At 43.9% G+C, this 13,563-nt stretch overlaps 1 long non-coding RNA gene across 4 annotated transcripts; it reads left to right on the forward strand.

Moving 5' to 3' along the window:
• Nucleotides 1–2,350: 2,350 nt before the first annotated feature.
• On the forward strand, nt 2,351–4,438 carry Gm32365. Of its 4 annotated transcripts, none has more exons than XR_380829.2 (4): nt 2,351–2,370; nt 2,863–3,172; nt 3,548–3,645; nt 4,220–4,438. It is a non-coding gene; the product is annotated as a predicted gene, 32365 (long non-coding RNA). The 4 variants fall into 4 exon arrangements; XR_872067.1 differs by having other exon boundaries at nt 2,863–3,115; XR_380830.2 differs by having other exon boundaries at nt 2,863–3,069.
• The last annotated feature ends 9,125 nt before the right edge of the window (nt 4,439–13,563 follow it).

Consider the following 13,563-nt stretch of genomic DNA (forward strand, 5'->3'; position numbering starts at 1 on the left):
ATGTGGCTTATATCTCAATCACAGTCCACCACTGAGTGAAGCCCAGGCAGGAACTCAAACAGAGAGGGAACCTAAAGGCAGGGACTGAAGCAGAGGCCATGCAGGAACTCTGCCCACTGGCTTGTTCCCAGCAGCTTGCTCAGCTTGCTTTCCTATTCAACCCAGTACCACTGGCCCAAGGGTGGTACTGCTCATGGGGACTGGGCCCTCCTGTATCCATCATTAAATATATCCTTACAGGCCAAGCTGGTGAAGGCATCTTCTCAGGTGAGGTTCTCTTTCCCCTGATGTGTATCCATTTCAATTATCTAGTATTTATACCGATAAAAACATGGGAGGCATAAACTGAGGTTAAAATCCTGCTAGCTCAGGGAGGTAGCTTTATTTTGTCAACTATATACAATACATCTATTTACAAGCCAGATTCTACAACTAGCTCTTTAGAAATCTCTTTCAATCTGTGTCTTTCTCCCAAGCTAATCTACCTTTCTCTTGAGCTCCTCCAAATCCAAGGGGGCTCCTTATCTCTCCTTCCTAGAATACTTCCCTACTTTCCCTCTCCCAGCGGCTTCCCTTTGTTGTTCCTGCAAAGAGAACAAAGAGAAAGGCCTATCTCTAACCTGAAGCTTTTTCTGTCAAAGCTCTCCTAAGCCAAAAGAGAGAGAAAGAGAGAACTCTAGCAAAGATCCAATTGCTTATTAAAGAAGCCTCTATCTCCTCCCCTACACCCTGGGCAGGCTGAACCAGCCGTGGTTGGGGCTCCAAGCCAAGTCAGTATGGGCTGAGCCTTTTTGCCTTTATGGTGAGGTAGTTCGAGACCACCCAGCGTACTTTGCCTCGGGACATAGAGTAAAGAACACACAACTTCTCCCAAGCAACCTGCCTTAAAATAGGCAGGAACTTGTCATTCTTTACCACTCTTCTCTACAGGGGCTTTTGGAGGCACACCCAAATTGCATCTCTTCAGACACACCTAACTGCCTCTGATCAATGCAACTTCGATTTAAGCCTTTATATTTTGCTAAAAGTTAGGTTTTCTTCATACAATAACCAAACATCCTGTAACACTGATCAAGTTGATAACTCACCAGCACAAGTGACACTTGTTCATATTTTCAAAACTCAAGTCTAGAGTTCCAGACAAAGAGTGAACTAGGGAGAGGGACCACTCTGACCCCCTCTCTACAAAACTAGAAGCTTTTCCAGTTCTAAATACTCCAGTAGCTTGATCGGTGACCTACAAGTTGTACATCATGAATACTTTTAGAAGATATAGGGTGAAAGTATATATTGAGGTCTTTAAAGAATATTTACTCTCTGTTTAGTGAAGTATTTGGGAATTGAGCCCAGATCCTGTGCGTGCTTAGCAAGACTCTGCCACTGAGCTATGTCCCCAGCATTATGTTGTGACTGTGTTTCAGTTCCTTTTTAAAATTATATTTTAGTCGGGCAGTGGTGGCGCACACCTTTAATCCTAGCACTTGGGAGGCAGAGGCAAGTGGATTTCTGAGTTCGAGGCCAGCCTGGTCTACAGAGTGAGTTTCAGGACAGCCAGGGCTACACAGAGAAACCTTGTCTCGAAAAACAAAAAACAAAACAAAACAAATATATTTTAAAGATTTATTTATTTTTTATTACTTATACACACACCACACGTGTGTGTGTGTGTGTGTGTGTGTGTGTGTGTTGAATGTGAGTGCCCCCAGCCTGGAGCTTTTGTGAGCCACCTGATATGGATGCTGAGAACCTGAGTTGGCTCTTCAGGCAGGGCAGCAAGCGCTCTTCACCCCTCAGTATCTTCAGCTCTCCCTTTCACTGCAAAACTCCTCCTCTCCCAGAGGCCTGCTACACTGTCCGTCACTCAGTTTTGATCTCCCGACTCTGACGCCCCACCTCTTCTCTTGTTCATCTGTCCAAATGAAGGATTGATTCAGGCCCCATGAAAATATTTCCACTTTGAATGCAAACTCTAGAAAGTGAGTTATTGGCAGTACTTACCTGACTCTCATATTCCAGCTAGCATAGACAGATAAGCAAGCAAGCAAGCCCGCAAGTGTGGGAGCACAGATCAATGGCTCACTCATACAAGCTTCAAATGTTCTTCTGATGCTAGGATGTCAACGCTGGAATCCAGTGGCTGAGTCTGAAGGTCAAACCCAGGAGCTGCTGATAAAGGCTTGCCTGCCTTGGGAGCCTCAGCATCGAGGGGCTCTGCTTGCCTGTTAGAATCTCCTTGGGGCCCTCTAAGTTGCTTTGGGACCTGAGAGTCACTAGAGGACAGGAAATGTTAGGCATGGGTTAAATTCACAATGGTCACATATGTTAACATTCTGTCTAAAGGCCACTCCACAGTTACCTGGCAACAGCCAGGTATGCTCTTCCCCACAGTTAGTTACCTGGCAACAGCCAGGTAAGGACCCACTATAAAAGGGGCTGCTTGCCCCCTCCTCTCTCTCTTGCTTCCTCTCTTTCCCCTTCCCCTTCCCCTCTCTCCACGTGCTCATGGCCGGCCTCTATTCTCCCCCTCCTCCCCCTCCTCCTCCTCTTCCTCCTCCTCCTCCTCCTCTTCCTCCTCCTCCTCCTCACCTCTTCTCTCTCTCTCTCTCTCTCTCTCTCTCTCTTTCTCTCTTTATCTCTCTCTGCCTTTCTCTGCCTCTACTACTCTTTTAACTCCCCTCCCATGCCCCCTGAATAAACTCTATTCTATACTATACTGTCCTGTGTGGCTAGTCCCTCAGGGGGAAGGGATGCCTCGGCATAGGCCTATTGAGACATCCCCTTCCCCCATACCTCATCACACTCCCATAGAACATAACCCCCATCTCTTTATCTTTTATAAACACATCAACATCCATCTATCAGAATATGAAATGAGTCAGCATCTCAATATCATTTCCAATGTGAGTGAAGAAATACTATAAAAGCTACATGCATCCATAAGACAAAGCATGCGGTTCTTCCTCTACTTGGACGCTGTACTTCTCCATCCTTCAAGTTTCAGCTCAAGCAGAAGCATCCTCAGAAAGCCCTCGGAGATCCACATTAGGCCACGCACCTACTGAGCCTCTTGTAAGGATGCCCCATTGAGCCCGGAGACTCCCGTCCTATTAAATGGGTAACTGAATAGTTGTTATCTTCATGGCTCCGAGGGGAGAGTTTGGACCCCGTTAAGGTGAGGGCTGTGCTTCTTTTTTCTACCATGGCATCCATAGGGCTTAGCAACTGTGGTGGTTTGAATGAGAATGGTCCTCATAGGGTCATACATTTGAAGGCTTGGTCCCAAGCTAGTGGAGATTTCTAGGAAAGATTGAGAGGTGTGTGGAGTGGGTGTGGCACTAATAGCGATAACACGAGCTGCTTGTGGTGTTTCCATTTTGCTTTTTTTCTGTACTCTTTTAAGAGTTTTTGTATTGTTCTATATAAGTATTATCTTGGGGAAATGTATGGGGCTGGAGAGATGTTTGAGTGGGTATCACATAGGGTAGGCTTTGAGATTTCAAAAGCACATGCCAGGCCCAGTCTCTCTCTCTCTCTCTCTCTCCTACAGATTAGCATGTAAACCTTCTTAGCTACCTCTCCAGCACCATGCCTGCCTGTGTGTTCTCGTGCTCCACCAGGATGATAATAGTCTAACCTTCTGAAATGGTAGGCAACCCCCAATTAGAAGCTTTCTTTCATAAGACTTGCCTTGATCGCCTTCGTAGACCAATAACTAAGACAGCACAGTATCTGCTGTTCAATAAATAGTTATTAACAGCTTGAATGGATCAGTTAGTCAATCAATAGGGACAAGAAAATTCGAGTTGAGGTTCCCTCTTACCAATACTTCATTTTCACTATGTGGCAATCTAGTGACAGTTTGGGATCTGTGAAACAGTTTATAGTATGTCAGACCATGCCTTCTAAACACTTTGCACACACAAAATCATTTAATATCTGCAATCCTATATGATTTCTAAGTCCTGTAAAATCAATATTACGACTCACTCCACCCTATAGATAAATACATGAAAGAACACAGAAATTAAATGATTTACTCAAATCAGGCAGTCAGAGACAGAGCTGGGGTTTAACCTGTGGCCATGTGTTTCCATGGGCTTTGCTTTTAACAATGATCTGTTTTGGTTACTATGTATAATCTATTCCTATGTGGCGAGAAGCAAAGGTTTTAACAATGAACCCTTCAGTTAGCATGTATAACTCTGTATCCTTTCTCCAGCAATCACGGGCTGGCGTGCATACTCGGACCTCTGACAGGGAAGCTATGGAAGAAGACAACTCAGTTTCTGATGCTTTCTTTACTCAAACCCTCCAGAATTAAATGAGAGGTTTTCAGCAATGGGCAGGCCACACAGTGATTACATTTGAATTTTGCTCCATAGCCAGTAAATAAAATGTTGCACCTGGATAACTCTGTGCTCCGTCAAATGCAGTTCAAAGCAGCCAAGATACACATAGAGGCAGAAAGTAATGTTAGGTCAACACACTCACCCAAGAAAGAGCATGGGTATAAGAGAATTGGGTCGAGCAGAAAGAAGTGTACTCCTACAGTGATGTAGTGCTGCAGGAAAATGACCGACAGAATGATAGCAATGGATGCTTTCACAATCACTGCCAGCCAACATCATTGTGGTGGTTTGAATTTACTTGCCCCCTAGGGAGTGGCACTGTTGGGAGGTGTGGCCTAGAAGGAAGAAGTCTGTCACCCTGGGGGTGGACTTTGAGATCCTCCTCCTAGTTCCTTGCAAGACAGTCTTCTCCCGTTTGACTTTGGAACAAGATGAAGAACTCTCAGCTCCTCCAGCACCATGCCTGCCATGCTCCCGCCTTGATGGTAATGGACTGAACCTCTGAACCTGTAAGCCAGCCCCAATTAAACGTTGTCCTTTATAAGAGTTGCCTTGGTCATGGTGTCTCTTTACAGCAATGGAAACCCTGACTAAAACAATCATTATCATCATCATCATCACTACTATTATTACTGTCTTCCTTCACAATTAAATGTAACTTAAAAAAATTAATATTTTTGATCTATTTACTCCTTCCCATGTACTCTAAATAAAAATTCCAGGATTTGGAAGCTCATCAGAACACAAGAGCTATCCAAATACCCCAGGGGGAATACTACAGTACTGACAGTTGCTCATCCAAAATGGAAAGACTGCTCTAGACTTTGACAGACAAGTTGCACAGCAAGCAGAAAACATCGTCATACTCCCTGCAGAAATCCTTCAGAAAGACACACAACAATAAAAATCAACCATAAAAAAAAAAAAATAAAGGAACGACTGTTTTGGTTTGGTTTGGTTTTACTCATATAGCAGTTAACTGTAGGGTTCTTGTTTTAAATAGAGAAGGCTTGAATTAAATTGTGTTCTTCAAATGTCTGCTTCACAGTGTTCAGAGACAATGCTCTAGAAGTTCCAGGGCAAAAACAACCCCTCAGTCTTGATGAAAACTGGCTAGTTTTCATTAATAACTTTCATCTCTCTGACTACCAATAGCCAGATTTCCATTCTGTGACATCATGAAGATACATTCCTCTTTCCTCCCTATTGAGAATTAACAGATCTGGTTCTTATGGAAGTGAAGATCTGATTTGGTGTCTTCATTTGGGAAAAATAGACAATAATGAGGATGAGACCCAGAGACGTGGGCTGAAGAGAAATGCCCAGAGCCCCAAAAGACCTAGGAAGTAGCAAGCACTAGATTAAGAAGGAGCCAGAGATGAGTGAGGGGCTCAGAGATCGAGGCCTGCTCTTCTAGAGGATCAAGGTTCAATTCCCACACTATGCAACTCGCAACCTGCTTCAGCTCCAGAGGAATCTAATACCAACACCATGTGATACCCACACAGACATGTACACTCTACTGGCTGGTTTTGTGTGTCAACTTGACACAGGCTGGAGTTACCACAGAGAACTTCAGTTGGGGAAATGCCTCCATGAGATCCAGCTGTGGGGCATTTTCTCAACTAGTGTTCAAGGGGGTAGGACCCATTGTGAGTGGTGCCATCCCTGGGCTGGTAATCCTGAGTTCTATAAGAAAGCAAGCTGAGCAAGCCAGTAAGTAACATCCCTCCATGGCCTCTGCATCAACTCCTGCTTCCTGACCTGCTTGAGTTCCAGTCCTGACTTCCTTTGGTGATGAACAGCAGCATGGAAGTGTAAACTGAATAAACCCTTTCCTCCCCAACTTACTTTTGGTATGATTTTTGTGCAGGAATAGAAACCCTGACTAAGACATAAATGTATACATAAATAAAAATGTTAGATTTTTTAAAATGACATGGAGCAATAGTATTCCAAGGCTCTGTAAAATTATATATATACACACACTATATGTATAGTGTCATATTGTATTTTACATAAAACATTTTATAAATTTAAGTTATATATAATTTTAACTATATATTAAATATACATAAATTAAATTTTTCTTGTCATACTGAGTGATTCATGAACAACAGATTTTGGATTTTTGTTAATGGAAGATTCAGTTTTGACTACACCATTTGCTGGCCAAGTGACCACAGGTACATTATTTAAGTGCTTAGAGCTTCACGTTCTCATTTGAAAAATGGAAATAATGCCCTCCACCTTCTAAGCTCTTTAAAAGGGTCTTGTGAAACGTGTATTATACATATTATTATATTATACACATGTATATATACATATGTATTATACATATCATACATACGTATTTAATTTACATATTTGCACGTGTAAATCATAGCCTGGCAGTGGTGGTGCACACCTTTAATCCCAGCACTGGGTAGGCAGAGGCAGAGCAGATGGATCTCTATGAGTTCGGTAAATTATATTATCAATCATGTGAGTCACTCATCCACACCGCACTCGGCTGGGTTCTCTACAGGTAACAATGACCATAGGAGAGTTCCTATCCCGCTGGGCTCGAATCTCCGGGAAACACTGGGCTGTGACCAGGCCACTTCCTCGTCTGGGTGTGACACTTTGTTGGAAGTTACTAAGTTAGTCAACCCCTTACCCTTCACCGGAGTAACAGAAGGGGCGAGGGACGAGAATGTTGTTACTCATTCCCTGCAAGCATCTGAGCATTTGCTTTGCCTATGGAGTCCTGCAGGGCGAGGACCCAGGCGGTTGGTACCAGACTGGCCTTGGCAACTCGGTGTTTGCTTGTTAGCCTTGAAGACACCGCGCAACACCTGCGGAAGGACAGCCAGTGGAGTGAAGCATCTCTTTCCGTCACACGGGTTCTAGGGATCAAACTCAAGTCGTCAGGCTTGGGAGGCAAGCACCTTTACCTGCGGAGCCGTCGAGCCAGCCCCCACATTAGTTTTCTCTGCTTTATAAGAAGCAGAGACTAATACTTCTGTGTCTTAGAAGACGGTGTTACCTCATATCAAAGACGCAGGTGACAAAGACAGCAAGGAACGGCTTTCAGGGTTAAATTCTTGGCACGCTCAGCCAGGACGTGCAGGCGCACTAAAGGCTTATGGGGGACTGCCTGTAGTAACATTTTTCATCCATGAAGCAGGGAGAATAAGCTCACATGACTCATATAGCTGTGAGGATTAACTGGAGAAGCACAGACTAAAATCCTGCAAAGGAGAACACTTCAAACAAGCTAGCAGTACCAGGCATGAAAGTGAGTAAGAAGAGGAAGGCCATGTGTTGCTGCTAGCCAGAGCGCAACAGATCAGGCACTTTTTAATGTTGGTGAATTGCTGTAGGGGAGAGATATTAGCACACTCCGAGAAGCAGATAATTACCAAGATTTTACTCTGTAAGTCACTGCTCAAATACCTTTGTGTGTGTTCTTTTATTTAGTAGCCCTGTGCAGAGTTGGCCATGCAGCTCAGTGAGTGTCCTGGGTTCAATCCTGAAAAAAAAAAAAAAAAAAATCCAAACCAAAACAGCAGTTTTCCCTATGTCACAGATTAAAAAACTAAGACATTCAAAGGAGATTATAGTCCCCAAAATTAAACAATAATTAAATCAGGATTTAGCCAGTCGGTGGTACTCGCCTTTAATCCCAGCACTTGGGAGGCAGAGGCAGGCAGATTTCTGAGTTTGAGGCCAGCCTGGTCTACAAAGTGAGTTCCAGGACAGCCGTGGCTATATAGAGAAACCCTGTCTCTAAAAACCAAAAAAGGAAAAAAGAAAAAAGAAATCAGGATTTAAAGTTTATCTCTACAAAGAGTTTAGACTTTAAGTATTTGATGTTGAATGTTAGCAAAAAGGTTACAAGTATATGTGTGTGTCTGTGTGTGTGTGTGTGTGTGTGTGTGTGTGTGTGTGTGTGTGTGTATGTGGAGGGTGCTTTTTTCTTCAATGTGTCCCTGAAGATCTAGTTTGGCCACTGGACAGCCTAGGTAAACGTTGCCTCCTCCTATAGTCTAGGTCAGTGTGTCCCTGACATAGGTTAGTAATGGTCACATAAAATTCCCACCTCTGCTACCCAGATCAGCAAATGGGAAACAGACCTAAGGTTTGCTACCATTTTGTTAAATATGGGACATGGTAGCTAGTTTTATGTCAACTTGACATAAACCAGGGTCATTTGGGGAAGGGGCCTCTTATTTGAGAAAGTATTTTCATAGGATCGGCCTCTAGGAAAGTTTGTAGAGCACCTTTCTGATTAATAATTGATGTGATGGCTTACCTTGTACTTTCCCGCTAAGGCATAGCCTAAGAAACTCACTCGGGAGCAGCTGAGCCAAGAAAACTCAGCTTTGATTTGTTAGTTGTCTCCTTAGGGTTTCCATTGCGGTGAAGAGACACCATGACCAAGACAATGCTTATAAAGGCAAGCACTTAATTGGGGCTGGCTTATACTTTCAGAGGGTCAGGCTATCAGCATCATAGTAGAAAGCATGGCAGCCTGCAGGCAGACACAGTGCTGGAGAAGGAGCTGAGAGTTCTATGTCTGGATCAGAAGACGACTAGGAAAGACTGTCTTCCAGGCAGCTAGAAAGAGGGGCTCAAAGCCCACCCCCACAGTGGCATACTTCCTCCAACAAGGCCACACCTATTTCAACAGGGACACACCTCCTCATAAGGTTGCCCCTTGTGGGTCAAAACGAACCTATGGGGCCCAAACAACTACATTAGTCAATACTGATTTGTACACTGTTTTGTTTTGTTTTTTGAGACAGGGTTTCTCTGTGTAGCCCTGTCTGTCCTGGAACTCACTCTGTAGACCAGGCTGGGCTCAAATGCAGAAATCCAACTGCCTCTGCCTCCCAAGTGTTAAGATTAAAGGTGTGCACCACCACTGCCTGGCTGATTTGTACATTTTATAAGTGTAAAAATGTTAATTTATTTGTCCAGTAGAGATATAACTAAGCTGCACCCCATCAATGAAGATGGTTTCTGTTCTGTAAAAGATACAGCACCAGGGGTTGTGGTGATTTTTCCTAAGGACATTAATCAGTTTATCAACTAATTAAATTAAATTGTATATCAATTGTTAAGAATAGTTTTAATATCATCTTTTTATTATAATTCCCTTTTATATTAGAAGTAATGCTGTGTGTTGTGTGCACTCAGTGGGAGCACACAAATGTCACGGTGCACATGAGGAGGTCCGAGACAGACCCCTTTCCAGGTATCATGTCTCCTCTGTCATCTTGTTTGAGGGGAGCTTTCTTTTGTGCCTGCAGCTGCTTGTACTCCAGGCCAGGCTGGCCACACAGGCTTCCCAGGAGTTCTCTTTGCCTAGTCTGTCTGGAGGAGCAGAGCTTACAGATGTCCACACTGCATCTGGCTTTTGACTTGAGTTCCAGAGATGCAACATGGGTCATCAGGCTTATGCAATGAGAGCTTTTACCTGGTGAGCCATTTCCCTGGTCCGTTATGCCCTCATATCCTTACGCCTTATATCCACACCCTGTCTAATCCTTATACCTTTTATCCACACCTTGCTATCCCACACTCTCTTATATCCTCACACCTTATATCTATGCCTTGGAAGTGTCTTCGGTAACCAATCAAAATAAAAGTTTAGCCCTGTGCTTCCTCTGTGCTTGTATGAGAAGTATTAACAGTTCTATTTTTTAAAGCTTTCTTTTAGGCATGCGTTTGCTCTGTGTCTCTGTCTGTGCAGGTGTATACAGAGGCCAGAAGTGGGCATCAAATCCCTTGGAGCTCTGCCGCAGACTATCCCCTTTTTAGGTCTCCTATCTGCGTGGAACGGGTCTCTGGTTGCAGGTGGACAAGGAGTCGGCGGGAATTGACAGACAGACTTAATGCAAGGGAGTGTGGATCTGAATGTAATTTGTCAAATCGAACATCAAACTTTTTATACAGAAGGAAATAGGGAAGTTGGGTGACACACCGGCAAGGTACAAAGAGGTTACTGGACTTACACAAAACAGAGGAACGCAAACATGGAAGGACTTGCAGGAACCAACTGGATTTAAAATTCAATGATAACAACTGGGATCAAAACAGCTCCACCTAAGGTCCACTTAATCTTAGAAGCCAGGGGCAAGTGCTTCGTGCCCTTGCCATAGTTCCTACTCTAGTCTATTGTATAGTCCACCTTCTCCCTAGACCATTGTAAATACTTGTATATGGATGTAACTCAGCTATCTATTGTTCTAAGTGTCTACTCTGGTTCCCCCTTAGGTCACAAACTTCCTTCTTCCTAGATAATGGTAAATTTCTGTGTAGGGCAATGATTTAGCTATCCATGCCCAAGGTCGGATCAAGGACTGCCTAGAATCTAACTTAGCTATATGTCAAAATATCAATCCTTAGGAGCACTTGTAATAAAGCAATATTAAGGGAAAGCACACAGATCCGTTTACCAACTAAAGCAAGGACATTGAAGCATTCGTTATACAGGATGTCACGATTCCAGGAGACTAAGTTTCCGTGAACTTTTCGCCTCGGGACAGCGCCCAGGCTTTTCAGCCCGTCAGGCTGGTCACTACTGGAGTGGATGTAGCAGAGCTGGAGACAGGCATTTGTAAGCCACCCAGTGTGGGTGCTGGGACCCAGGCTCTGATAGAGTAGTGAGCCCTCTCTCTCTCTAGCCCCGGCCTTTCACTGTTTGAAAATGAGTTGCTATTTTAAAGGAATAAAATTTGTCTCAAATATTTTACATCTTTAAAATGTATGTACTCCTTTATCTAAAAATTCCATATTAAGGAAATTAATGATGTGCTCCAAGAACACCAAGTGCTATTCTGTGTGTGGTAATGAAATTCTAGCTGAAGTGTCCTCCTTGATCCCTGATTACTATCTACATGTATTCACAATGGTTGCCTCAGAGCAAGGGAACACTTCAGAAGCATCCCTATTTGTTTTTAGCTATATTTTCTTGTGACACTTTTGAGAAAACTGTAAAAGATCACCAGTGAGGCAAAGGAGCTTGTCACCAAACCCAATGACCTGAGTTCAGTCCCCAGAAACTACTTGATTAATGGAATAACTGAAACTGACTCCTGCAATTGTCCTCTGAACTCTGCATGTGTAAACCTGGAACTCACTCTGTAGACCAGGCTGGCCTCAAACTCAGAAGTCCTGCTGCCTCTGCCTCCCAAGTGCTGGGATTAAAGGTGTGTGCCACCACTGCCTGGCTGCATATGTAAATCTTTACACACACACACACACACACACACACACACACACACACCTACACATACACACACATATACAAACCTACATACCTATACACACATCTACACCTACACATACACCACACACACATACACTTACATACACATACACACCTACACACATACACGCACTATACATACACACACTACACACACACACACACACACACACACACACACTACACACACCACAAAATAATTAAATATAAAGTGAAGGAAGAAAGGGAGGGAGAGAGGGAGGGCAGGAGGGAGGGAGGGAGGGAGGGACAGAGGGAGGGAGGGAGAGAGGGAGGGAGGGAGGGAGGGAGGGAGGGAGGGAGGGAGGGAGGGAGGGAGGGAGGGAGGGAAGGAAGTCACAAAGTCTATCCACATTGTTCTTCTCATTCTTGTCAGCATCCGCTGGGCTGTTTAGCCCCTGGCTGTGGCTTTTTTCTCTGCTCCAATTCCTGCTGCTATTTCCGGGGCCTCAATGTCCTCAACATGAACTCTCCAACACCTTAGTTTTTCAGTTCCTTACTCTCCCACTTTTCCAGTGACCTTTTACTTCCTCTCCAGTCCTGTGACTCACGCCAGTGACATTTAGATGTCATCTTCATTCAGATCTGTTCATCTCCAGAGCTTCTGTACTTTCTGCTTTGATTCCATGGAGAAAAAAAATCCCTTCTTTTCATTAAAAAAAGTAACATTTTGTTGAGAAAAATAGTTGTTCAGAAAATATATCTTTCTTTTTTTTTTTAAATGGCCAATGAGGTGGCTCAGTAGATAGAGGGGCTTGCAGCAAAGCACAACAAAGACAGACACAGCAACCCAAGGGCTACAATTCGGCTTGCTTGAAAACCATTCAGCATTTGCTAGGACTGGTTTATTATCTGTTGTACCTCCTAAGTTCCTACCTTGTTCTACTTTTATCATTTGCCTTTTCCCACTGAATGCTCTGCCTTCCCAAGTTAGTAAGTCAAAACTATATCCTCATTATTATGCCCAAAAAATAACTTGCAGAGTGGTGATATTCTTCACCTGACTTAGGATGCTTCAACCCTAGTACGATTGGCATTTCCAGCTGGATGGTTCTTTGCTGAGGCTGGCAATGCTGTTTACCATAGAGCAGCTCTTCTCAACCTTTGGGCCACAACCCCTTTGGGGGTGTCGAGCAATCCTTACACAGGGCTCATCTAAGACTGACCGTTGGGATACACAGGTATTTACATTGCAATTAATGACAGCAACAAAATGACAGTTATGAAGTAGCAACAAAATAATTTTATGGTTGGGGTCACCCCAACACGAGGAACTGCATTAAAGGGTCAAAACATCAGGAAGGTTGAAGCACTGCTAGAGAGTCTTTAGCAGCAACCCCTCCATGCCCACGGCCTCAGGGTTAGATGCCAGGAACACTTACCCCAAATCATAAGCATCAAAAATGGCTCCAGGTACTGTGAAGGAAATAATGCCCCTGAGAGTCGCTGATGCTGCTTGTGTTAAACGGTTAGGTATTATTCACTGTTTCCTGACTCGAAAACAACACTGATTTGGAAACTCTAAGGTTCACAGTAAATCCGACACATTTTAAAATTCCCTTTAGAGTAGAAGTGGCTCACTGGAGACTTTGTTGTCTTTTCTCTGGCAGCCCCCTCCCCCACACCTACCCACCCCCTCCCCCCCCCAAGTCTCCCCCGCCCCCTCCCCCCCCCCCCCACACAAGTATAACTGTTTACTGAAAGAACATACACACCCTGTCTCCAGGTCCTATCCATTTGCTGGCAATTGCCAATCTTTTTAAAATCCTGCCCACTGATTGGCAGAACAAAGCATTACCTTTCCCTTTAAATATGTAACTCTTTGCTAGCCTCATTGGTAACATTCACTCTGTTTACTGGCTGTTTGCATTGCTGCTTTAGGACTTGCCTATTAAAGTCTAGTTGCCCACTCTTGATTTTGTAAGAGCTGTTAGTTCT

Source organism: Mus musculus, chromosome 10 (assembly GCF_000001635.26).
Source record: "Mus musculus strain C57BL/6J chromosome 10, GRCm38.p6 C57BL/6J".
Taxonomy (NCBI): domain Eukaryota; kingdom Metazoa; phylum Chordata; class Mammalia; order Rodentia; family Muridae; genus Mus; species Mus musculus.